This window comes from Accipiter gentilis, chromosome 11, assembly GCF_929443795.1.
Source record: "Accipiter gentilis chromosome 11, bAccGen1.1, whole genome shotgun sequence".
NCBI lineage: Eukaryota > Metazoa > Chordata > Aves > Accipitriformes > Accipitridae > Astur > Astur gentilis.
In genome coordinates, this window is record NC_064890.1 from 4,246,277 (window position 1) to 4,270,043 (window position 23,767).

At 39.1% G+C, this 23,767-nt stretch overlaps 1 protein-coding gene across 33 annotated transcripts in view; it reads left to right on the plus strand.

Annotated features, from left to right (window-relative positions):
- LOC126044551 (endonuclease domain-containing 1 protein-like) overlaps positions 1-23,767 on the plus strand; it is a 175,487-nt gene that overhangs the window by 34,266 nt on the left and 117,454 nt on the right. For 27 of the 33 annotated variants that reach the window (XR_007507707.1, XM_049814364.1, XM_049814366.1 and 24 more), the window contains exon 2: positions 3,175-3,431. The gene's annotated coding sequence lies outside the window, so the exon portion shown is untranslated. Of the gene's footprint in view, positions 1-3,174; positions 3,432-23,086; positions 23,195-23,767 lie in introns of all 33 variants that reach the window. The other 6 variants (XM_049814349.1, XM_049814377.1, XM_049814379.1 and 3 more) reach the window with 1 other exon arrangement.

A 23,767-nucleotide genomic window follows, 5' to 3' on the forward strand; every position in this document is an offset into this window, starting at 1 on the left:
GCTTTTAGTGTTTTGACGATGCTTGTTCTGAAGAAGTGCAGGCAGCTCCTCCAAGCACTTGGTGACTCAGGGTCTTGTAACGGTGGTGTCAGAGACAAGATGTGAATCTGAAGGCAGCCCTGGGCTCGGGGGCTGAAGCTGGAAGTGAGCAAAGACATATGTCCTCTGAAGACTGAGACAGAACCTTTTATTTTATTTATATTTTGAAGAGATAGTAGCACAGAAACATTCCCTCAAGTCTAGAAAAGAGCTGCAGAGTGTGACATCTCTTTCCTCAAAGGGTTGGCCAGAAATTTAGCTAGTGTAGCTGCTTGTTGATCCAGGTATCTTTGTAGCACCTGAGAGGAATGTATGTTATAGAACGTAAAAGAAATCAAAGTCAGGCATTGGATTCATCTCATGGCTTCGATGCATGACCTTTATCTATAGGGAGCAGCAAGACAGTTCGGGAACCCAAGAACTGAGTCAGATCACTAGATAGGCAGAGACTGGAATGGGATTAAGAAGCTTGAGCAGGAGGAACATGGTGAGCATAAAACACTGCACGGGTGGGGTTGCTCACAGAAACAGAATATTTGAAGAGTATGTGTTAAAATGAGTATGTTTAACATAGATAACATCTTACAAAGGTTTACAAAATACATTAAAAAAAAAAAAGCTAGCAAGACCTCTCTTACAGCTTTTGAAATTATTTACTTGCTATGGGATGATGAGGATAGGGAAAAGCTGCAGTAGGTCCATCACCTACTACAGGTGATGACTGGAAGTCATCTTACTTGAGAGATGCCTTTAGAAGGTTGTAGGATTTAAATCAAGGTAGAAGAAGCCTTGCAACACAACTTTTGAAATATTCTCAGAGCAGTATCATCCTGACATGAAGGCAAATGAAAATGGGAGGCATTAGTGCCTGTTGAGAACTGGATGCCCTGTTTTTGGAAACATCCTAGTCGTTTAAAAGGACTAACACTGGGCATTTGGTCATGTACCAGGTTTGGGCTGCAACAATGATAGATTAACACTCTGAGTTGACGTAGATAAAGTTCTGTCTGCCCTATGAGAAGCAACAAAATGAGATCGCGGGTACAGACTGAGATGTGCTTGAAGGTGGTGTCGATACCTGAGGCAGGGAGGAGAAATCTACTTCTCCTCAAAAGAAGCATAGCCATTTGTGATAAAAGGGTCATTTTGAGGCTTTGGAGGCTCAGTCTATCAGAGATGCTTGAGAGAACTGGGAAAGAGAAGGGTTTTCTCCTGCATTAACAGGACATGCAGAAGATCATATCTAATTGTGAAGAGGAGGAACACACAAAATGCTCTCAATATTCCACAGTATTTTGGCATGCCAATTCTGCAGGGAGATGCCCTATCATATGCAAACCAAAACCAACCTGATGGACTGAAAAGGAGGCAGGTTGCCTCTCCTAGAGGGTAGAGGTAGATGGCAATGTACCATGGGCTGGTGGGACAAGAGAGTTGAGAAAACTCGTGTTCATCCTAAGCTGTATCCAGAAATGATTAAACAGGTCTCGTTTGTGGAACTGTTGGGGAACGAGGGAAAGAAAATGCCTGTTCTTGTCAGCTCATCTTTTAGAAACCTTGCTCATAAAGGGGCAAGTTATGTGACTGAAAAGGATGTGCAGGAGGAAATGAGGAGAAACTACAGAACCCACCAGGAAGGAGGCAACCTATGTAGGACTGCTTAAACATGCTTTGACCTTGGTGGGTTTGGATGAGGAAGGGAAGAAGGGAGAGATGGAAAACTTTTTCCTATTCCAATTTTCAGTCAAGCAAGTGATAAAAGAAGGCAAGAAAGGGTGAAGGCGGTAGTGCAATTTGGTGGTTATGCAGTAAGTTAAAAGATTAGTTTTAGGTGATTCTGAGGTTTACTGTGACTTTGGAAGTGCCTATCAGGAGCAGAGTGCTAGAAGGGAGGACTGTGGAATGGGTTGGGATAGACACATAAGCAGTTGTTTCTCCCTTGGGACCAAAGCAGGGTATGTTGTGTTCCCTACAAGTCAGAAATGTACTGAGTTGCTAGGCTGAGAGCAAGCCTGAAGGAGAAGACCTGCCCTGGAAGGACAGAGTAGGCACTGGGGAGATTGTTCATGAACCCTTTCATTTCTGTTACCTCACTTTAAATTTTTTTCTGTGAAATAAATACATATTTACTCTAGGTTGTTCTGGTAAAACTCAGGTCTAAAATTAACAAACGTATTCTTGTGGCTTTTAGGTGTCTCGTTATGGAAAGGTGCAGGCAAATCCACCTCCGTGGTGCTGTCTTCCTTGAGGTCCTGCCAGGCAATTTGTTAATAATCAAAATACTTGTATATGAGTGAGGCATTGAGAAATCATTGTTAGCCTGGACATATTAATAGATCCTTCTTGTCTCTCATGAGTCAGCCTCTGGGTGCAGGAGTGACCATTTGCATGATTGGCAGTTTTAGTGAAAATTATTTTTCTACGGCTTACTGTTAATCTATATTTGCTAACAAAGTGAACATGAGAAAGAAAAAAGATTTTTGAAAAATTGAAATTCATACTTTGGTCAGTGACAGAAAATGTAATTAGGGTTTGGTTTGGTTTTGTGGTGGGGTTTTTTGGGGTGTTTTTTTTTATTTTTTTTCCAACGTACACATGGTCAGCTTTTGAAATAATGAAAAAGGGAAAGGAAAATGTTATGTACTTTTAGACAAGCTATGTGAATGCAGAATTAGGTGCTTTGCTAGGCTTTTAATTGTGTTTTAAGCAAACAAAACTTTCCTAGTTTTGCAGTTAAATGAAGTTTGAAGCAATTTGCTGTATGATACAAAATGCAGTGATTCAGCATTCATGATGAGAACTATTTATAGTTACTCTATTTTTATTCAAAGAAAAACAATAGCACTGAATTTCAGGCAGTTGACCAGACACTTAGGAAGGTCTCTATTGAAGCTGAGGAAAGTCTCATGTTGCTTGATCTTGAAAACTGAACTCGTGAGCTCCTTCGGCATCAACATTTTAGTGCTGTCCTCCCGAAGGTGAAATTCCGTGCTGTGCTGGAAAACTACACAAGCAATGCTTCTCTGAAGCCTAGTTTGTATCCACTGTTCAGGGGCTATCAACATTCATTGTATTTTACTTTTGAAGAATTGAGCAATATAATTAATCTCTCCTAATTTTAACCATCTCTTTCAGGTTTTCACGACAGTTCTGTTACCCTGCTGCTGCAGACAATGCAGATCCGAATGCCGTGGCTACAAAGGCTTGTTACTTTCTCATGCTGGATCCCTGAAATCCAAGAGCTACTTGGCAGTTTCCAAGGCAACCACCTGTGGAATAATTAAAAAGGTTGAAGTGTTAGTATGCCAGATAGAAGGAATTCTTGCCTGGAGAGAGCACTTCATTTTCATCTGCCTTGAAGAATCAAATGTGTTGCTGCCAGCAAAGTTAAGGTAGTACAATTAAAAAGTACTGATTTATTTTCTGGAGGTACTGAAAGTTTGAGTAGGAGCAACAATCCTAATATGACTGTGTACTATTCACTTAAGAAAATTACCATGGATCTTTCTATGTTAATTTTTTGGGTATGTTTAAACAGAAAATCCAGGAGAAAGATGATGATGGAAAGGCAATGTGGGTCAACAATATTTCGTATCAGTAAAACAGTTGCATGAACTGTTTTGTACTTTATGCTGTCTTTCCCCACAGATGATTTTAAGCTGGTAGGGACTAAAATGGAGCATACATTAGTGGGAGCATAAATATAGGAAGTGCAGCCTTCATGCCAAGTACACTGAGATTTCTTTGGCATTCAGTGAAGTGATAGATATAAAAGGAATGTAGGAGTGGGCTCACTGCAAAATGACAGTCAGAATCAAGGATCGATCTTTATCCCATAGCTTAAAGGGTATGCAGTGATTAAATTGATGTTGAAACTGAACTGATAATCAGGTTTAGCTTCTTTGGTGAAGCAGCAGCTAAAACCACTTTGAAGACCACATTCCCAGATTCAGAGCTGAAATTGCATAGTGGAGAAATCAAAAGGTAAGCAAAAGAGCTGTTAGAATAACAAAGAATAACAAAACCAGCAAATTTGGTTGTGGAAGTTTGAAACGTTGCTACAGAAGTTTATGGTAAAGCTGTAGGCTCTAGATAACTGGAAAAGTTCTTCTTGAAGTATAATACATTACTGGATGTATCTGCTTATTATATCTTCCTTCTCTGCCAGTCATTCAAATATATTTGAATAGAAAAATATTACTCATTTTTGACAATGAAGTTAAATGGAGAAAACCACATTCACATTCTTCCCATAGTCCAAATAACTGTTCAGTTAAGTCTGGTTACCTAGCTTGATGCTTTTGTATAGTTAATTTTAGGCATGATGCTTTTGCGTAGCTTATTTTAAGGAAAAAAATGATTTCTATATTTTGAAGTAGAAATATTTGGGATGCCATTTGGGCTTTACATAATAAATTTTTACTGCCAAAATGTTTGTGGGATTCTGTTGGGATGTGGATGGGATTTCACATTCCATCCCTTCCACAGCACAAGAGGATCATTGTTTTTAGATACGGTGGGTCCAAGAAGAAATAAGTATTGTGGGATGGCAGCTTTGTGATTTGAGGTAATACAAATAGAACCTATCCAGTAATAACTGTTACCTTTTACAGCTGTTACAGAATTTCAGAAGCTAATACTTGTAGGTACCGAGTACAACTGCCATTTTCAACCCTAATACTTGATTTCAAGTTCATTGGTTCATTGTCACCATGGCTTAACTGCCAAATTGATTTTTGTTTTGAAGGAATTCTGCAGACTGTTCAGTTCCTTTCAGTATGGAGCTGAGGAAAATGTTTTTTTGAGACAAATACTGTTTTCACATCTGAAAGGAGTATGCTGGTAAAGTACCTGCACCGGGCACAGTGAAGATGATAAAAAAAATGAGACACGGTGCAAGTAGTGTAAGGGTAGTCAGTGTGTGCAGATCCAAATCTTTCACTTTCCAGGAAGCAAAAGCAACTCTTAAGAGATGGAAGTGCATAGCTGTGGAAGAGCATATGTGTGTGTTTGTGTAAGACTAATGTAATAGCTAAGCAGCAATCAAGTGAAGTAGTGCAGGATTCCCAAGAGTGTACACAGAGAAGTTTCATCTTGGACACCCCTAGAAAATATACTAAAAAATGCAAGTACCTAACTTTTTCTGTTTTATCTCAAATACTGTGGGTGAGATTATTTTCAGGAAACTTAGATTTCCAGGTGCTGCTGAAGCAGGTGGCGAAAAGCAGGTAGGATGAACAGCTCCCTGAAGGTACCTATTCCAGACCCCCTTGAAGCGGATGACTTGCTTCTAAAAAGGTACCTCTGGAAAGGAACCTTTCTTTCCATAGATGGTTCAGCCTAGACCAGTAATTAGGCTACATATCTTCACATTTTAGACACTTCAAGTGCGTAATTATATGCATTTATATGTGCAAGTCATCTATGCTTTTTTCTCTATATTTCATTCCCAATCCAGAGCTTTCCATGCTAAGTGGAGTTGCACTTGATTACTGGTACAACCCACTTGATGGTCTTCCTTTTCCCAGCTTGGATGTTTGACCCTGGCAATTTTTCTAGACTTCATATACAAGCTTGTGGTTCAGTATCAAGGATAAAGGAGAGCCACACGGAGTTTGTTAACATAGTTTCTAAGAAAAATAAAAACATGCATGCTAAATTTAGGCAGCTGTGCTGTGAGAAATAGTGGCCAGGCAGAATTATTTCTACTGTCCTGTATATAGCTTATGTTTTAATAATCTTCATCCCTGAGAAGTTTTACAGGATTGAAGGGGAGTAGAAACTTAGGAGCAGTGATTTGTTCAATAATTTTAATTTCTTAAAGTGATATAGTACATGTCAACATAGAAGTTATTTTTGTAGCCTTGGCTATTAAGAATTAGTGCTACATGCACCCATAAAAAGTAAAACTTTCTTTGTATTCCTCTTTCTGTAACAGAAGACTTATGTTATGCTCCATGTTGGAGTAATGCGATGTCCTTTTGAAAGGAAAAAAAGGGAAGTAGTGATATGGTAATTTTCTTAAAGATGATTTTGATACAGTGATTCCACTTTTCCCCTGTTTCTATACCATCAGAATAACTGTATCAAGAGAGTCAATTACAGTGTGGTAATCTGAAAGTCTCATTAAAATATCCATTAATTTTGTTAAGTAAATAGGACTGTTGCCTAGAATAGATAACTTTCCTCTTGTTGCTTGGAAATCCAGGTAATTTTTCAGGTTGGGGTTTTTCAAAGGGAGTTTTTCCTTCTAGTAAGAGGAGCCTAGAATAAAAATGTAGAGGAAATTTAGGGAAAGAGCAATAAGCAGCAAGTCACCTTCCAGTTAGTGGAAGAGGGAACTTAAATAACGAATGGACCCCTTTGCCTTGGCTTTACTTTGGAGACCTGATCCCTACATCTCTGGAGGTTTAGGGTATATCAGGCTGGGCAGATACATTAAGCATTTCATTAAGATGTTGTAGAAAAGATTTTCACCTTCCCATAGAAGAAGAAAAATATCTGGGAATATCAGTCACTGGGACACTATCTAAAGTTGTGTATCTTAAGGTTTTTGGAACTGTCTCTTTGCTCTCTGGCTCCTGGGAGATCAGAAGCGAGTTAAAAATCACCTGCCCAAAAGTGGTGGTAGTTTCCCAGATGCATCAATACAGGACACTATTTTTGCCTGTCAGTACCACTATAAAAATGTGAAACTCCAGTAAAATGCCTTGTACTCCACTGTATTGTGCATAGCCTTCCGAGTGACTAGCCACTGTTCTAAGAGCAGTTACAGTGACAGCAATCACAACACACTTTCAAAGCGAGAGAACTGTTTTGCTGTACTTGGGTAGATGAATGGTTTATGGGGATCTGTCCTGGTTTTGGCTGGGATAAAAGTCAGTTTTCTTTCTAGTAGTTGGTATAGTGTTATGTTTTGGATTTAGTATGAGAATAATGCTGATAACACCGATGTTTTCACTTGTTGCTGAGTAGTGTTTATACTAAGTCAAGGATTTTTCAACTTCTCATGCCCAGCCAGCAAGAAGGTTGGAGGGGCACAAGAAGTTGGGAGGGGACCCAAACTGGCGAAAGGAATATTCCATACCATGTGATGTCATGCCTGGTATGTAAACGGGGGGGAGTTGGCTGTGGGGGGCAGTTCACTGCTTGAGATGTAGGTGAGCATTGGTCAGCAAGTGGTGAGCGATTGCATTGTGCCTCACTTTTTTAATATATTCTAATTCTTTTATTACTATTATTGTCATATTTTAATTATTATTACTGTTGTTATTTTAATTCATTATAATAATTTTCTTCCTTTCTGTCCTATTAAACTGTCTTTATCTCAACCCATGAGTTTCGCTTTTTCCCTATTCTCTCCCCCATCCCACTGGATGGGGGGGAGTGAATGAATTGGCTGCGTGGTGCTTAGTTGCTGGCTTGGGTTAAACCATGACAGGATCAAATCAGCATTGCCATTTTAATGGTTTTGCAAATAGAATTCTCTAGATGATAGACCTTATGCTTAGTCACAATTTCCCTTTATCCCCACCAGCTATTACTGTTGTGTATTTTGGATATGCTTTTTCAGTGTAGTCCAGAGGGCTTTTCCTGACAAATTATGCAGAAAGCCCAGAATAGAATAAAAAGATCAGTCCACTTTATTGTCACTCTAGGACCAGTTTAGCCCACTTTGGAATCAATGAAATAACTGATAAAATCTATACATATTTTTTTTAGCAGTAGAGTTGCTTGTATTAATCTACTTACAACTCCCCCTTTGTGATTTGGATTCTTGCTAGATTGGGTATCTTTGCTTTTTCCTGCTATTAAAAATAAAAGAAAGACTTCAGAATTGCAGAATCATATTTGGTCGAGAGGTGGAATGTGACTTTAAATTGGTTTTCACAGTGAATGTTTGGATATTTGTAACAGGCAAGGAAGAGGTGCTAACACCTGACAGTTTTTTGGGACCTTATACCTGTGCTAGACAAAATGACTTACAGAGAGGTAATGAATGTAAGACTAGAAGAGCAGCTGTTCTCGTACATGCATCTAGAGCAGTATTTTTGTCTCCAGCAGTAGCCAAAGGTGGGTAACTGAGAAGCACAGGAACAGAATGAGAACATAGGATCCTCCTTCTACATGCTATTCAATCTCTGGACATCTGTAGTACAGGGATTTAATGAGCTGGATGTCTCTTTTTTTTTTTTTTTTGTCTTTTTTTTCCTCTGGTGTGTACTGGACTTGTGTTTGGAATTTGTTAAATCTCCCTTTCAAGCCATGAGAAGTATTAGGAAGTGTAATACTTTCTGGTTCCACAGCTTAACTAACATAACAGCCTGTTGGGTGAGGAACCGTATTTTGTTAAGTTTTGAACCTGAACTTGGTTTACCATCCACTTCTTGTACTGGAAGTGATGGAAGTAATTAATCCCTATATACTATCTCCATGACAATCATAGCTTTCTAGACCTCAGCCTGCTCCAAGTGTTCAGTCAGTTCAGAGCCTGTAGACCTATACATGAAGTTAGGATGACTTTGACCACCCCCTCCTTCACACTTAATTCCATTGAGATACTTCATGAATTTCACTGCTGAATTTCACTGGTGCATTTTATTGTCCAGTCAGTAATCTGCATGCAGTCCTTTTTCAGTTTTTCCTACTCATTTACTGTCGTTGCTACTGTGAATAACTTAGTGTCATCAACAGATGTTGTCATCTCACTGTTGAGCCCTTTTCATGTCATTTATGAATTCATTGAAGAGTGCTGGGAACAGATCCCAGCACAGACACCCGTGGAAAGAAGAGCTGAAATTGCACCAAGTCCTGCCAAAAGCAAAAGTGGGTATGCCTGATTTTGCACGTGGCACAGTTGAATTTGTAGTAATTTCACTGTGTTGTTTTGCTACGCTTGTGAATGTGGAATCATTGTAAAAATCTTTGTAGGAATGGATAATTTCATATGTAAGATATACTGTCATTCTTCATCAGCTGGTTATTTGTAATTTCATCTTTGAAAAGGATGCAGCAGGGAAGGGATTCACCTTTTTGGATGATTGAGAATGATTGCTGTAATGTTTACAAGGGCCAGACCTATGTTCACAGCATAGCTTTTTTCGTTTTCTGGGTTCTTATTCTCAAAAGCAACTTGGTTGGAAGTTACTGATTTATCACTCTCTGCATTACCAGTCTATAGAAAATAGTGTTGAATAAGGGAAATTAAGCAGTTGAATAAATCTCAACAATCATAAATATACACTAGTTTTAGATGATTAGGAGATTAGTGTAGCAATAGAACTGTTAATTGCTCTTGATTTCTGATGTTAACATAGCAAACAGCTAATGCAGTAATAAGAAAACTGGGTCAGATCAAAAGGACCTGTAGCATAAAATCATTTTTCCAACGATAGCCTGTAGCTGCAGCTTACGGAAGTGTGGAAGAAGAGGGATCCTAGTTGTGCATCCCACAGCATAGTCATGCATCCTTCCAGAAACCTGCAGATAGGGAGTCCTAAGCTGTATCACACCTCCATGTTTGCCTCCATGAATTTATCTAATGTAAACCCATTTTGTTGTCCCAGATGTCCTAGAGCTGTATTCACCTTGTGAAAAAGGCTGCTTGTTTCAAAGTGTTTGTGTCATAGGTCCGTCTCTTGTTCTTGTAGTGCTTCTGTATACCCCTATCCAATCTCTCTTCAGTCCTTTCTTTTGCAGGCTGAGGAATCTTGCTTGATTTCATCTCTCCTTGTGTGCAAGCTGCTCCCTCAGTCTCATCTTTGCTGTTCTGTACACTGGTGTATTAACCTCCTTTATAAGATGGAGGGACCAAAACAGTGTGCAGAGTTCAGGATACGAGCATGCTGCAGACGAATGCAGTGTCACAGTGTCACACTGCTGCTTCCTATTATGGTCTCTGTTCCCTTCCTAATTACTCCTGAAATTTTGTTTGCTTTTTCACTGGTTCTCTTATCAACCCTGTGAAAATTGTGTTTTCATAAAGCTATCTACGGTGACTTCAAGGTCTTTCCTAATCAGGCAAAACTAATTTAGAACCCATCACTTTCTATGTGTAGTTAGTTATTTTTTCCCAAATGCAGGGCCTTCCGTTTTCTCTCTGAGCCACGCTGTATAATAACTGGTTGGAAGAAAGGACTGAGGATAACTGCTTTGATGCACTTAATGCTTTAATAGAACTGTGACCTTACATCGTATCCTTTTCAGCATATTTTATGATTAAGTTAAATGAGAGAAGTCTAACTACAGGTCTGTATACGAGTCCACTTTTGTGTGTGTGTGTGTGTAAACGGGTGTGTTCTTAGCATGTTAATTAACTGTTCATTAATTACACTTTCCTCCTTACTGCACTACAGCTGAGTTTTCTTTAAGAGCTTTTAGAGAAGTTGGTAGTTTCTTGGGGACTCCCAGTATCCAATTAATCAGAGCTCCTTCAGAGCCCTCATGTGTGTGACCTGCATATTGTAGTCCATCAGCTGGCATTTTCAGTATTTCGGTTTCCTTAGAAATCTGGCTGAGTACATGTGCTCCTGGCTATTTTATTACTGGTAGGCTTTGTCAGTTAACAGTTCTCAACAGACCAGAGAGGATCCTCTTCCCTTGCCTGCTCTGCAGGCAGATTCCAGTGCTGGGAGTTCCCTAAACTGTTAGGTACTAAACGGTGAATTCATTTGGGTTTTCATGTAGCAAAGAAGTATTTTTGAGGTTTCCTCCCCTCCCCATGGCATTGACCTGTTGAGCATGGTTGAAATGCAGCAATTTTGCATTTAGTTTGCTAAAGTTTCTCTTTTTTTCCTGGCATCCTAGTATGACTTCACTTGTTGAAGGGCATGCTTTTGTGTGCTTCCTTACTTTGTCTTTTTTTTTTTTTTTTAAGTTACATTTACCCTGTTCTTCCATATGCAATATGGGGTCTTTAGCAAGCTGTCAGCCCCCCAAAATCTTCACCTTTTTGCCTGTTCTTTTTATTTTTCTTGAAAGAAGCTTCCTTTTTTTTCTTAATCACAGAATGCTTGAGGTTAGAAGGGACCTAACGAAGGTCATCTAGTCCAACCGTCGTGCTCAAACAGGGTTTTTTTTTTGGTTGCATTAACTAAAAATAGAGAAAACTAATGTTTCAAATGCTGAACTTGAGTGCATTGTAATCAGTAATGCAGTCACTCTTCAGCAGTGAAGATGCTGTACACAGTTCAGGACTGGGTCAAGTCTTGCTTCTGTTGTGGGTTTCCGAGTTGTTTGAAGAAGTGGTAATCAATAGTGTCTTAAAAATACAGTGTTTACATCACATTGACAATACTGAGAATTTATCTGTCTCTCTGAAATCCTACAATTCGTCCACCTTAATCTCAAGAGGTGATGTTTGTCACTGATAACTGTCAGCTACCTTCATGGGGCCATGATTTCTTCCCCTACAGGCTAGAACTGGGAAGCCTCTCTGTCCTGCTGAAATTATTTTTGTGTCTTTTCTTTCTTTCTGTGCTTTTGTTGGAAGGAGGAGGGTTTGAGCTTCATGAACTTCCATGCATGTTGAGATACTCAAGTCAGTTAGATAATGTGACGCGGGTCATACCACAAAATTTCCCCATATGGGGTTGTGGCTCTCATCCTGCTGGAATTTTCTACACTATCCAGAATGGCACCAGGCTAATGTTTAGTGGTGGATGCTGCCCACAGCAGTGAAGTTGAAAGAGCAGATTGATTCACCCTACTGTAAGCATCTTCATGCAGTGAGATGAGTTGCTGGTCTGCATTCCTCCAAGTCGATAGCTCTTCTGTGGCTGTAATGGGGAGGGTTAGACACCCAGAATGCTTATAGACCTGTGGTAGACATTTGAAATTGGGTGAATTGAATCCCACCATGGTATTTCAGTCTTCTGAACTGGTGAGTGTTTTCACTTGCAGAGAGTTGTTGTCAGTGATTGTGCTTCAGAAAGAGTGATCCGGATCAATGTGGCCTGGTGAAAAGCAAGGAGAAGGCTTGCAGTGTCTCTTTGGGTGAAATGAAGGTGTAGTTTTGCGGGTGACCTACAAGGGTGAAATGAGAGTGGAATTTCAAATTAAATGTAAAGACAACGTAAAGGTAATGTTGATTGTGAGGAACAGTTTGGTGTGACTTGAGTGGTTGGTAGTTTTGCCTATTTTTCCTCACTTTGGTAAATTTAAGTGGAAACGTCTGTAACCTAGAGATGTAATCACATATTTCTTACATTTCTAGCAATATATATTCCATTTCAGTATTGACACTGCAAGGTCTCTGGGAGGTCTGGAGAAAGTATTAATAATGATACTTTTTCTGAGTTTGAATTTCTGGCTGAGGTATGAGATGGCAGTATTGCCCACAGCTGTCAGATCCATTGATGACCAGCCAGTGGTCTGTGTAAACTACGATTTTTGCAGTGCAACTATGATTTTTGCAGTGCTTAAGTGTAGCCCTCTACAAACCAGACGTTTTCCTTAAAGTTGCAGAGAGACTAGTAGTGCCAGAGAGCGGTTCTTCCACTAGTGTAAGACAGCCACGATAGGATGGGCTTAGCGAGCTCAGTTGTTCTTTGGAAGTGTCCATCTCCAAAGTGCTTGTAGAAAGAGCTTAAATGAGTGATGAGATCCTGACATTTTCAACAGAATAAAATGGGTGAGATGAATCTATCCTTAAAGGTCAGTTTTAATTTGTGTGTTACCACTTTCTGATTGTTCAGTATGGTCAGTGGCAATATATTAGTTGAGCTGGTTTTGAGTTTTTAAGATGAATTTTTGTCAGTCTGGAGTTATTCATATGCTACCAAAAAAAAAAAAAAAAAAAAGAAGATGCTTTTGAGTGTATCTTTTAGCATATTGTTAGTGATTGTTCATCCAAATGACTGATCTGACTAGCTGGAAATTTTGTGGTGCTTTACCCTCAACATTATGAGAATGCATGCTCAAGCTCAGGTTTGTGTGGGTGAATGGACAATACCGCGTAAGTGTGCAAATACAGACTCGTAAGCAGCCTTTGGGCTGAGGTTAATGAACTTTTTCTGTTCCCTTTTGTTCTGTCTGTAGCTTCCTTAGTTTGGGGCTCTGTGAGAATGCAGACTGGTCTAAAAACTATGTAGATTACATAATGAAGCGCTGGGTTTTATTTCAGCTGAATGGTAGCTGATCTCAGTTACTAGCAGGTTTAAAATGCTCTTCTGCCCACCAAGTGATGCCAAGGCTAGGGCTGAAAACAGGTGTTTGCTTCAACAGTGACATTCACAGATCTCTTGTCATTATGCTCATTTGGGGAAAGATAATATTTTTTGGAGGACTGAAGGATGCAGAGAGCCCACTGTTAATTTGTTCCCATCAAATAAGCATAGATTGAACACAAATGCTCAGGAATGGTGTTGGGACAGAAAAGATGAGGGGTGTTTTCAGTTAATGCCTGCCAAGAACTAAGAAAAATTAACACAGAATTTTTGTGGTTTGGGAGAACACTCGCTCGAGGAGTAGTCTGTTCCACAGATGAGGGCTGTACAGAGTACTTGGGTTCACTGTTTCAAAACAAGGGTTCACATACAATTTGCAGGGGGATATTTCAACTTCTTTGGGATACAGTAACTTCTAGTTAAATTGTTGAACACTTCTCCTGATTCTTGAGCAAATGACCCCATAGTCCTTGCTCAGGCAGAAGCCTCAGTGAAATCCTGGTAAGGATTTGTTGTTGTTACTGAGGCCTGGGAAAAAAAAAAAAGTGGTTTACTCCACGGTGTCTTAAGTATGAGGCAGGACTACTCAGCAATCAGTGAATAATCAAGTTTGTGTTTATTCAGACAGTTTGTTTCCATCAAATTGTCTATTTTCACCTTCTGTAGGGTCCTAAGGTTATTTCAGGAATGAAGTTTCTAGTGTTTTCTATTTTAGACACTTGATGCAGGATTTCAAATTCTGCTGAGGTGTTGGCAGTAATACAATATGTGTCTTGTTTACAGTAACTCCTTTTCAGATTTGTAATGCAAATAACATCTCTGCAGATCTTCAGAGCTCTGGTTCCTCTGGAGCGGAGGGTTTCATCTCGCCTGACTTGCACTGTGAAAGGTGGTATCCATCTAATCCAACTGGAATAATATTAATCTAATCTGAGTATCTGATTTTCAGAGAGCTAAAGTGAGATGAGATTTATCCAGAGTCTCTTAATTGCTGGAATAATGTCAAATAGCAAGTAGTAAGATCTACTCTTCTTTTTATCATCGTTGTTCTAAACAGAGAACTTAGGCTTCCTTCATAGTTGTTATTTCTTGGTGTTCTGCCATAAAAAGTAGTCTAAAGATAATTGATGCGAAGGAAACTTTGTGCTTGAAGTGGAGGGCTATTTGTGTTGGTAGAAGAGGATTAGCATCCTCAAGACTTAGGTGTAACTCGCTTGAAAAAAAGCTTGCTTTGGTATATAAGCAGTTTTTTAGAATGATACTGCTTCTCTTCCTTGAAGCTCTTCCAATTTTTTTTTAAAAAAATACACGCTGCCATATGCTACTGTAATACCAGCGCATGAACTGTATTAAAATATAAGCGAACAGAACTGCAATTTGAGGTTTTAATTCTGCAGAGGGATCCATTTTGGAGCCCTTTTCACTCTACAAAAGACCTAAGTTTAGTTGTACCACATGCCTATGCAAAACATTTTGGAGGCTTTGGGTCTGAAATAGGGATGAAGAGGCTGAGAATGAGAGAAAAGAAACTTCTACATTTCCAGTGCCTAGGGAAGTATATGGTAAGTAGACAATGAAACTGTTACTGCAGAAAACGCTTCATTGAGGCTTAAAGGCTGCATGTGTGCTGTCTAGTCCACTTTGGGTATCATCTTGGACTTCATGGCAGAATTGGCCTTTCTTTGGTCATTTACCCTTTTTGTTAGGTCATAGATCGCTGCTAGTTTGTTGGTGGTCAATGTGGAAACAAGCTGTGCCTGTGCTAGTAAACTAAGCACGTTTTAGTGGGTTTGAAGTGTCCTGTGATCATCCACGCTATTAATCTTTAGCATGCTCGTTGACACTGCTTGGCCAACTAATGTTTTCCTCAGCAACGTACAGTTTGAAGACAGCAAGAGGCCGGGTCTGTTGCTGGTGGGGGTGTGGGTGTCACCCTGTGCTGCAGGCAAAGACAGCTCAGCTGTGTGGATGCAGATGGTGCAGTGACACTTGCCCTCAGTGCCAGAAATGGGGCCTTCTCCATTTTTTTCTGTGCTAATATAGGGGTAGGTACAGGTGACTTGGTGCCCAGTGTTTCACCTATAGAGTGAAGTGAGCTAATAGACTCATAAGGCAAGCTTTCATAAGCAGCCCAGGAAGTTCGGATACTGAATTGGACATCCAGCTTACCTGGTAGCTTTCAGAATTGTAGCCATAGATTCAATTTTATTTCCTTCTGCTGTTTATTTACAATAACTTTTCTTTAAGACACAAATATTTATGTGTTACATAAGATTTGGACTTTTTAAATTGTGTTAATCTTCTAAAATCTACTTATGTATTGGAACAAATTTGTGGAACATATAAACATGTTCTTGTGAACAGATAGTTAAGATGCCTCCTTTTTAGGTAGACATTTGCTAAGGAAAAATGTTAACTCTACCAGCTACTTCTTTCCTGAAACTGATTTTGGGCCAGAGTCATAACGGACTTGAAGCAATAAACTGACAGCTGTAGGTTGCTATCATTCATGGGGAAGTGCTCCTGCTGATTTTATTCTGTGTTCTGGTCTGATAGTGGTTGATGCAGTGATCTCAGAGGGAAACACCTTAGTTTAATTCATTTGTTTCATTAAAGCTGTAGACACTTACTTTAGTGATAATATCAGGTACTTATAATCTTGAAAACGTTGGAAAACTGATGGAAAACAATTGGTGGGGTTTTTTTCCTTGGGGTTTTTTTTTTTTTCTACTTTCTCTCAGTAAAGACGACCTGACAGGAATGCATGGAAACTGTCAACAACATTCCTGACCAAGTATTCAGGCACAATTAGGCCACTAGTATTTCAATAATTGATAATTAATGAGACTTTATAAATATCATTTTGAGTTCTTTTTACATGCCTTCTGGGTTTTTTTGGAGGGGGGAAGAATGTCAGACAATCTCAAGCATTTCTGTGCTACCTTGGAGACTAGAAAATGTTTCATTGTTGGCATCTGAGATTCTTACGTAACCTGGTAATTCTGGGAACAAGAATTTTAAGAAAAATGCTGAGCAGTTCGAGTCCTCTCATAAAATCACAAGGTTCAGAACCACTGTGCTAAATACTTCTGTGATAATTTCCCCAGAAATACTAGTGTTCCAGGCTCCTGGAATGGAGTTGAACTCCAGTCCCATGGATTAAATGAGATACTGGCAATTATTACGTAAAACCAATGTATTTGGTTTTTCAGAATATTAAAACAGAATAAGACAGAAGTGTAAGGAGAAGGTGAAGGGTCTACCTCCTGGCATCATGAGCAGAACTGGTATGTATTTAGGATGTGGTTGGTATGTTGTTGTATGCGCAGCCCCCAGCACAGGCCTGTGTGAAGGAGTTTGCCCTAATCTCTTACTGCTGTCAAGAGGATTTCTGTTTTTTCCAAGTTCAAGGTCTGTAGTTCTAACAGGACAAGCCAGGAAGGAACTTCACCTGCTTTTATCTCATGTGAAACCATGTGGCTTATCTCAGCTGTTCTGTTTGTTCAAAATTCTTACAGTATTCAATAAAGAGGGCTTGATTAATTTTATTCAGTACAAAATGAAAATGGTGACCAGTTTCTGCTGCCTGCTTTGTGAATTTCATGGTTCTTAAGTTGGTTAGAAATTGCCATATTCTGATACTTCTTCAGAGTACAGATAGTCTGACACAGGAATCCACATATTCAGGATGACTCAGAATTAAAAGTGAGTCAGTTATGCCTTATTCTGTTTAATTTATTTTAATTTTTTAAAATAGAGAATTAGAAATAAAATGGGTAGACTATGGTGCTTTGTCCAGTACTGTGTAAATTCACTTGCTGTATGCAGTAGGGAAGAGTGACAGTTTCAGAGGGATATGTTTTAAGATCCCTGTACCAAGGGCAGTAGAGTGACAGAGTGAGTAAAACAGAGGAATGACCTGCACTCCTGAGCTCTGAGTGTCACAGAAGGCAGAATCTCTCTTTGTAGAAGAGATATTGAAGATTTAGGACCTAGCATGAAATAAAAAAAATAAAAATAAAAAAAATAAAAATTCAGGGTTGAATACCTACAAGACATGACTTTAGTTCCTGAAGAACAACTTGTGAGTTGTCAATAGATACTATTAGACATCCTGTTTACAGTGCAGTTTCTAGAGCAGTGTTTTTCAGTATACATCAAGGGTCAAATATAAAGCAGTGCTTGCTTTTCATTTTGATTTTCTTGTTTCTCAGCTTCAGAATCTATCTTTTTTTGGTTTTTTTTGTGTCAAGAAACAATCTTCCTTTCCCGCAGTATTTCTAGTGTTACTCATTTATCAGGACACATTTTTGATGTTGATCAGTTCATTCTTTTTGTTTCCCTTTCCTCTCGGTACGCTCCATGCAAGGTGTTACTGACAGGCTCTGTGCATGCTGACGCAAGCAGCCATGGAGGTAGAGTATGTGCTTCTAAAAGTCTTATCTCTTACTGAATTACTGAACTGTGTGTACCGTCCACTTACATTCCTCCAAGCAGTATCTCAACTTCAGTCAAAAATTCAGGTTCCAGAGTGACAGAGGGGATGGTAATAAAAAGTGTTTGGATGATAGGAGGGCTGGAAAGAGAGAGCTGTGTCATGAAAGCAGCAAGCATGTCTTTATTCACTTCTGTTAATTGCTTTTTTGGCTAAACTAATGTCATCTTTTACATAAATTCTCATCATAGTCTAATAATACACAATTTGAGTTACCAGCTATTTCTCCCCTAAGTGAAGGTCTTGGATTTTCTTTCTTCTCTGTCTTTAGCTTCCATGTTACTTTTTGAAGTAACGAGGCGAAAGAAAAATAGTAGATCAGGTATTTTCTGTGCTTGTATTTTTGCAGGTAAGTTGACCAAAGGGAAAACCATCTTTAAAATGCTTCTTTCAAGTCAAAAGAGTACAGTTGATCTTTAGGCAGTATAAAGCAGTAAGCATTACATATAGCAGTAACAATAAAATTAAACATGGAAATTAACTTCAATACTAGTTTTAGGATTTCATAGCTAGCTTTTATTAAGTCTTTAGATTCATGTCTCAATATCAAACCTGTAATCTAGTCTGGCTTTGTATGTAAGAAGTTGAGAACTTTTCCACGGAAGTGTGTCTTAAGAGTGCCATTAGAAAGCTCTCTAGTCGCACCAAGTAGTGGTAAATATTTAACAATCCTGTTGCTAAAAAGTGACAAGTTATTTCAAATTGGAGTTTGTTTGGCTTCCAGCTGTAGTACCTTGCTGTGCCTTTCTCCCCAAGGATTGCAGACTTGTGTGTTATTTGTCATATTCACAAAGTACCTATAAAAACAAGTTCACATACTCGTCTTCCCCTTAATAAAGGAGACCTTTGACCTAGCATCATGAACTCTGTATCCCAGCCAGGCTGACTATTTTCTGAGGTCTTCCTCTGACTGCTTGCCAGTACTTCGGCATCTTTGCAGTGTGAATATCAGAACTGGACATGAAGTTCTAGCTTAGAATTTAGCTTGATTTGTTTCATAAACACTGAAAGATGATGTTGTCAGCCAAGTCCTTAATATGGCTTTGCCCTGTGCTGGCAGTCCATAACTGGGGTGATTCAGTACCATTGCTTCAGAGCCCTTTTCTGGGTAGAAAGTGTCCAAGTCACGGAGGAGTAGTCTGCATTCCTTCTTCAAATATGGGTGACTTTGATTTGTTAGGATTAAAATCAGCTGTTGTCTCCAACCACCTGGTCACTATGGAGTGTTACTATTTCCTCTGCCAGTACTTCCCTTATCTATAAACTTACTCTCAAGTATTTCTATTATCTAAATGGTTTATAAAATTACCAGGGCCCAGACCTGTATCTGTTGTTCCTTTATGTTACCTGTGCTGTAATAGGAAAGCCTGCCATCCACTTGATTTGTGTAAGAAAGCAGTTAGCAGCTCTGGAAAAGATGAGGGGACTTTGGTATCCCAGGTGATTATTCTTACGGACTGAATGAGTCATTTTTGTGTGGACTTTTAACATGTGGGTGAGTGAATCATCAGGTGTTGAACAGATTAATCTCTTTAATGGGACACACATAATTTAATGGTTTTTTTTTCACTGAGACAACTTGTACCTGTCTAAAGAAAGCATTACTGAGGCTGAAATACAGTGACGTTGTGTGTCTTTGAACATGTTACCTTGGGAGATGATCCATGAAACAGCTCAGCGTTGCTTTTCATAGTTCTTGGTATGTGTGTGGGGTAGTGACCTTTAAAGTATTGTTAAGAGTAGAAGATTTGGGGGAAAAAAAGTATAAAAAGTTGACCAATCGTTGCATAAGAAATTGAGCACGAGTTTGACTTTCTTGTGTACTTGTGTTATAAAACAGTTGTAGGTAGGTTATGTCAGTCTGTTTCCCAATTAACAAGTGATAGGATGAGAGGAAATGGCCTCAAGTTGCGCTAGGGGAGGTTTAGGTTGGGCATTAGAAAAAATGTCTTCACTGAAAGGGTTATTAAGCATTGGAATAGGCTGCCCAGGGAAGTGGTGGAGTCACCATCCCTGGAGGTATTTAAAAGACATGTAGATGTGGTGCTTAGGGACGTGGTTTAGTGGTGGACTTGGTAGTGTTAGGTTTATGGTTGGACTCAGTGATCTTAAAGGTCTTTTCCAACCTAAATGATTCTATGATTCTGTGTAATTGTACACCACATGATGATCCAGCATGTGTCAAGAGCACGTGAACTGATAAAACATGACTGCATGCAATTGTCTTTGTCTGCCCAATGTCCATTTAGGTAGTAAAAGTGGACTGAATTTTGTGGATGGTCGATGTTTTGTTTTTTTCTTTTTTCAGTCCCCAGCCAAGTTCCACCATCCAGAATTATGTTTGATGTTGGGTTTGACTGAGATCTGAAAATTAGAGAATAGACTATCTTGCTGTTGTGACTGATTTGGGATAGGAAATGAAGTATGAAATTTAGGCATGGGTAGGTAGGGCTGAGGGCTTCAGTCAAAACCTACCACAGGTTTACGTGGAAAAACTGGTGATCCTTCCCTAGAACTATAGTTAAGGTTTAATTTTGTAATAATACTGTGGGCTCAGGGAGTTTTCTTTATAGGTTTCATTATAAAGCATTTCTCAGTAGCTGTCTTTTAAAGGGTTTTCGTGAGATAAAAATCATTATGGACAACCTTACATGGACAAAACAATTTTCTGAGCAGCACAGCTTTTTATCTTACTCGGGGCTATGGGCTGGAGATATATATATATATATATATATATATATGTGTATATGTATTTTGGTCACCAAAGTAAATTTAAAGAGAGATGAATTCCTTCATTGCAAATGAAGGTGCAGATGCTTTTAGAATCTGACCAAATGTCTGTAAGTAAAAGCATCATCTTCATCCTTACAGACTTCCGAAGGGTTGAACACCAGAAGTGCAATAATAATAAAAAAAACCAACACCACCCCCACTCTTCACACCCACCCCTTCCCAGCTGTCTAGCTTAGTAAATTTCACACCATGGTTGCAAGGCCAGAATGATTACGAATTAGGGTTAGCACAAAATCTAGCTATTTGAAAATTTTACAGCATTTTGCTGTAATGTAGAGGCTACAATTTCTCAAAAAACAAATCTGAAAAATGCACAAGGGCAGGGAGGTCATGCTTTCAAAACCCAATTCATTGCAACAGAAAATGGGATTTCTTAACCTTGTCTTTCAAACAGACCGAATTGTACATTGCCCCCTTGCACTTTGCTGTTTCAGTTGTCATCTATTATGTGCTCCTTCATGCTAAGATCCATGTCCCTTTCTGTCTGACATTCCATAGGTTGCAGTACATTAAAACTGTTCCATATAATCAACGTTTTTGACTACTGGCTAATTTTTGGCCTTTATTCTGAGTGTCCTTGGGCAAGGCCCCAGGTGGTCATGACCAAATTCACAGGAGGTAAGCTTTATTAAATCTTAGGCTGTGCAGGGGCTCTCTGAGGGAGTATCTTTATTGTGGTGAAAATAACATGCCTAGTTTTCACTCTGATTTTTAGCTTCAACATAAATCACTAATTTAGTTACCCCAAGGCTATAACATACTGCGTTTTAGGATTGTAAAGTATCCATTAATGGAAGTTTGTTAAGAGTGGGCATGTATGGATGATGGAAAGTGTGCATAAAAAACCAAGGATGAGCCTCTTGTCTATGATGCACTTCATATGTACTGTTGTCCTTGATCTAACTTAACTAGGTGGTGCAGGTGAGAGCTGACAGCAGTGCTCTAAATAACAACAGTCACTTCAGCCTTGAAATCTGTATTTGGTAAGCTTTTGTTGGCCTCGGCAGTGGCCGGCTGGTTCTTACAGATGAGTCTTCATCTGTACACTCAGTGATTTATAACTCTGTGTACAGATCAGTGTCTTTGCTTTAAGTATGGCAGAAGATCGGTGGCTTTCCAATACTCTTACAAACAAGTAGTATTTGATGACAGGTTTTACAGTAATTGGTGATAAAGGTAACAGTCCAATTCCAGGTCCCTAGTGCATGACCCCATGCTCTGGCCGGTGTCACCTTTGCTTATATTGGCAACTTTCTTTTCATATGGGATATTTAATAATACATTTTTTAAAAATGCTGTTGTTCACGGCAATATTTGGAGGTATTGTATCAAAGAACAAATTCTTTAATTGCTGCGAAGGAGTATTTATAGAAATAAGCTACATACCAGTCACAGCCTCCCTGCTTGCTGCCCTGTTTTAAAGGAGGTGTGAGAACTGTGAACGCATCCTTCAGGATTTCAGTAAAGCATTGATACTTCAGTTGTCTGTGCCAGAACACCTCAGTGTATATTAAGATTTAGTAATGTCCCCTAGAGACAAGTCGTATTTCCCCAAGAAATGCCAAATTGGAAATGGAAACCACTGTACAGGTAGAAGAAATCATGATGATTGCCATCATAGATCTAACGATCTACCTTAATGTTCCCAAGGAGAGTGTAGTGAGGTGGCTTAGTGGCTTTTCTTCTTCCCACTACTTTTGGCACAACGTTGCCTGCAGGATTGTAAGACAGGAGAATTGCTGGGTTCCACACAGTGCTTCCACTCAGGGCCCTCTTATCCTGCCCTAATTGTGCTCAGTGTGGCAGCTGCTACTGTTAAGAACATACTGCATGCGTGGTATAAAAAAAAAAAAAAAAAAAAAAAGACTAAAATTCAGCTTTTAATTTATTTGTTATCTCATTTGGAGAGAACAGTTACTGTGATTTCATATAATAAAACCAACTGCGTGAGAATCCACAGAGGTGATTTTCTAAATTTAAGGTTTCCTTTGAATTTGTTTCTGTCACGAAGAGATTGGATTACTATAGGCTGTGTCAGTGTGAGTCACTTGTAAGTGCCTGTTAATCCAATAAACCTGAGTGATTTCTTATGGAAATACTACTTTCTGATTTCTATTTATATGATGGTCCTGGCCTTGTTGAATACCCACTGACCTCACTGGAAATATCTCTTTGGAAAAAACTGGTATAATTTTGTATGGTAATGGACATTACAGTGAATCGGTAAAATGAAAAATAGCCTCAAGTAACCAGCAAATGTTTTAGATGTTATTTGTGACAACTTTATTACATATTTTGAAGCGTTATCAACTAAAAATAATCATCAGAGTTCTGTTTTATTGTGGTGGTTATTTTTTTAGTTTGTATGAAGGGTAGAACAGCATTATTATGCTTTCACACTGTCCCGCAAGTTTTAGAGGTTTTTTATTCTGTTGTTGCCACTGCCCTACTTTGTGGTTGTGGTTGCATCACTCTGTGCCTTAATTTCCCACCCGTAACATACTCGACTCTACTGAAAACTAAAAATCATAGATATAAAAAAGTAGCTGTTTTAAAATAATTACTTCAGCCTTTTTATGTTTTACTTGTGCAGCAACAGGTATTCCGTGGCAGCAGAAGGCAGAAACTTTGCTATGGTTTGGAATTTTTGCCTGAAATAAGAAGAAGAAATCTGGAGAACAAAACATTTTTCCAGCCTGAGGTACAGTATACTTCTGTACCAGAGCAGAGGGAGGGTCTAAACACTCTTAAAAAATGGCTGGGAAACCTGGTCCCATTTTGAATGAGAAAGTGCAGAATATAAAGGTTTATATTATACATAGGGAATTTTTAATGCTGAGGAGGAAAAAAATTACATTTACTGAAAATAGTTTGACAGAATTCAGTGTTTGTAACACATGCAACACTGCTGCTAGTGTAAGGCACCACAGTTTTCATAATCTTAAATTTACATGCATGTACCAAGTTTCCAAACACCTTCCTCCTCTGTCTCCACCACTGAATTTTATTGTGCTCGGTATGAGGGATGGCATGCTCAAAACCCCTGAATTTTTGACGCCTTAAGACAGGCTTTTGTAGACGTTGACTGCCTACTTGATGACACATACTTGTAATGATTATTGAGCCTGTGCACTAAATGCTGCCTAGGGATTTGGATCCTTAGTGGAGGAGATGAGGAATTATAAGCCTTATTGTGTGATAGGTTCTGCTGGTGAATGTTCGTGGCATTTTGCAGAGACAGTTCAAGACTCTGTGAGGTTCAGATTTTAGATTT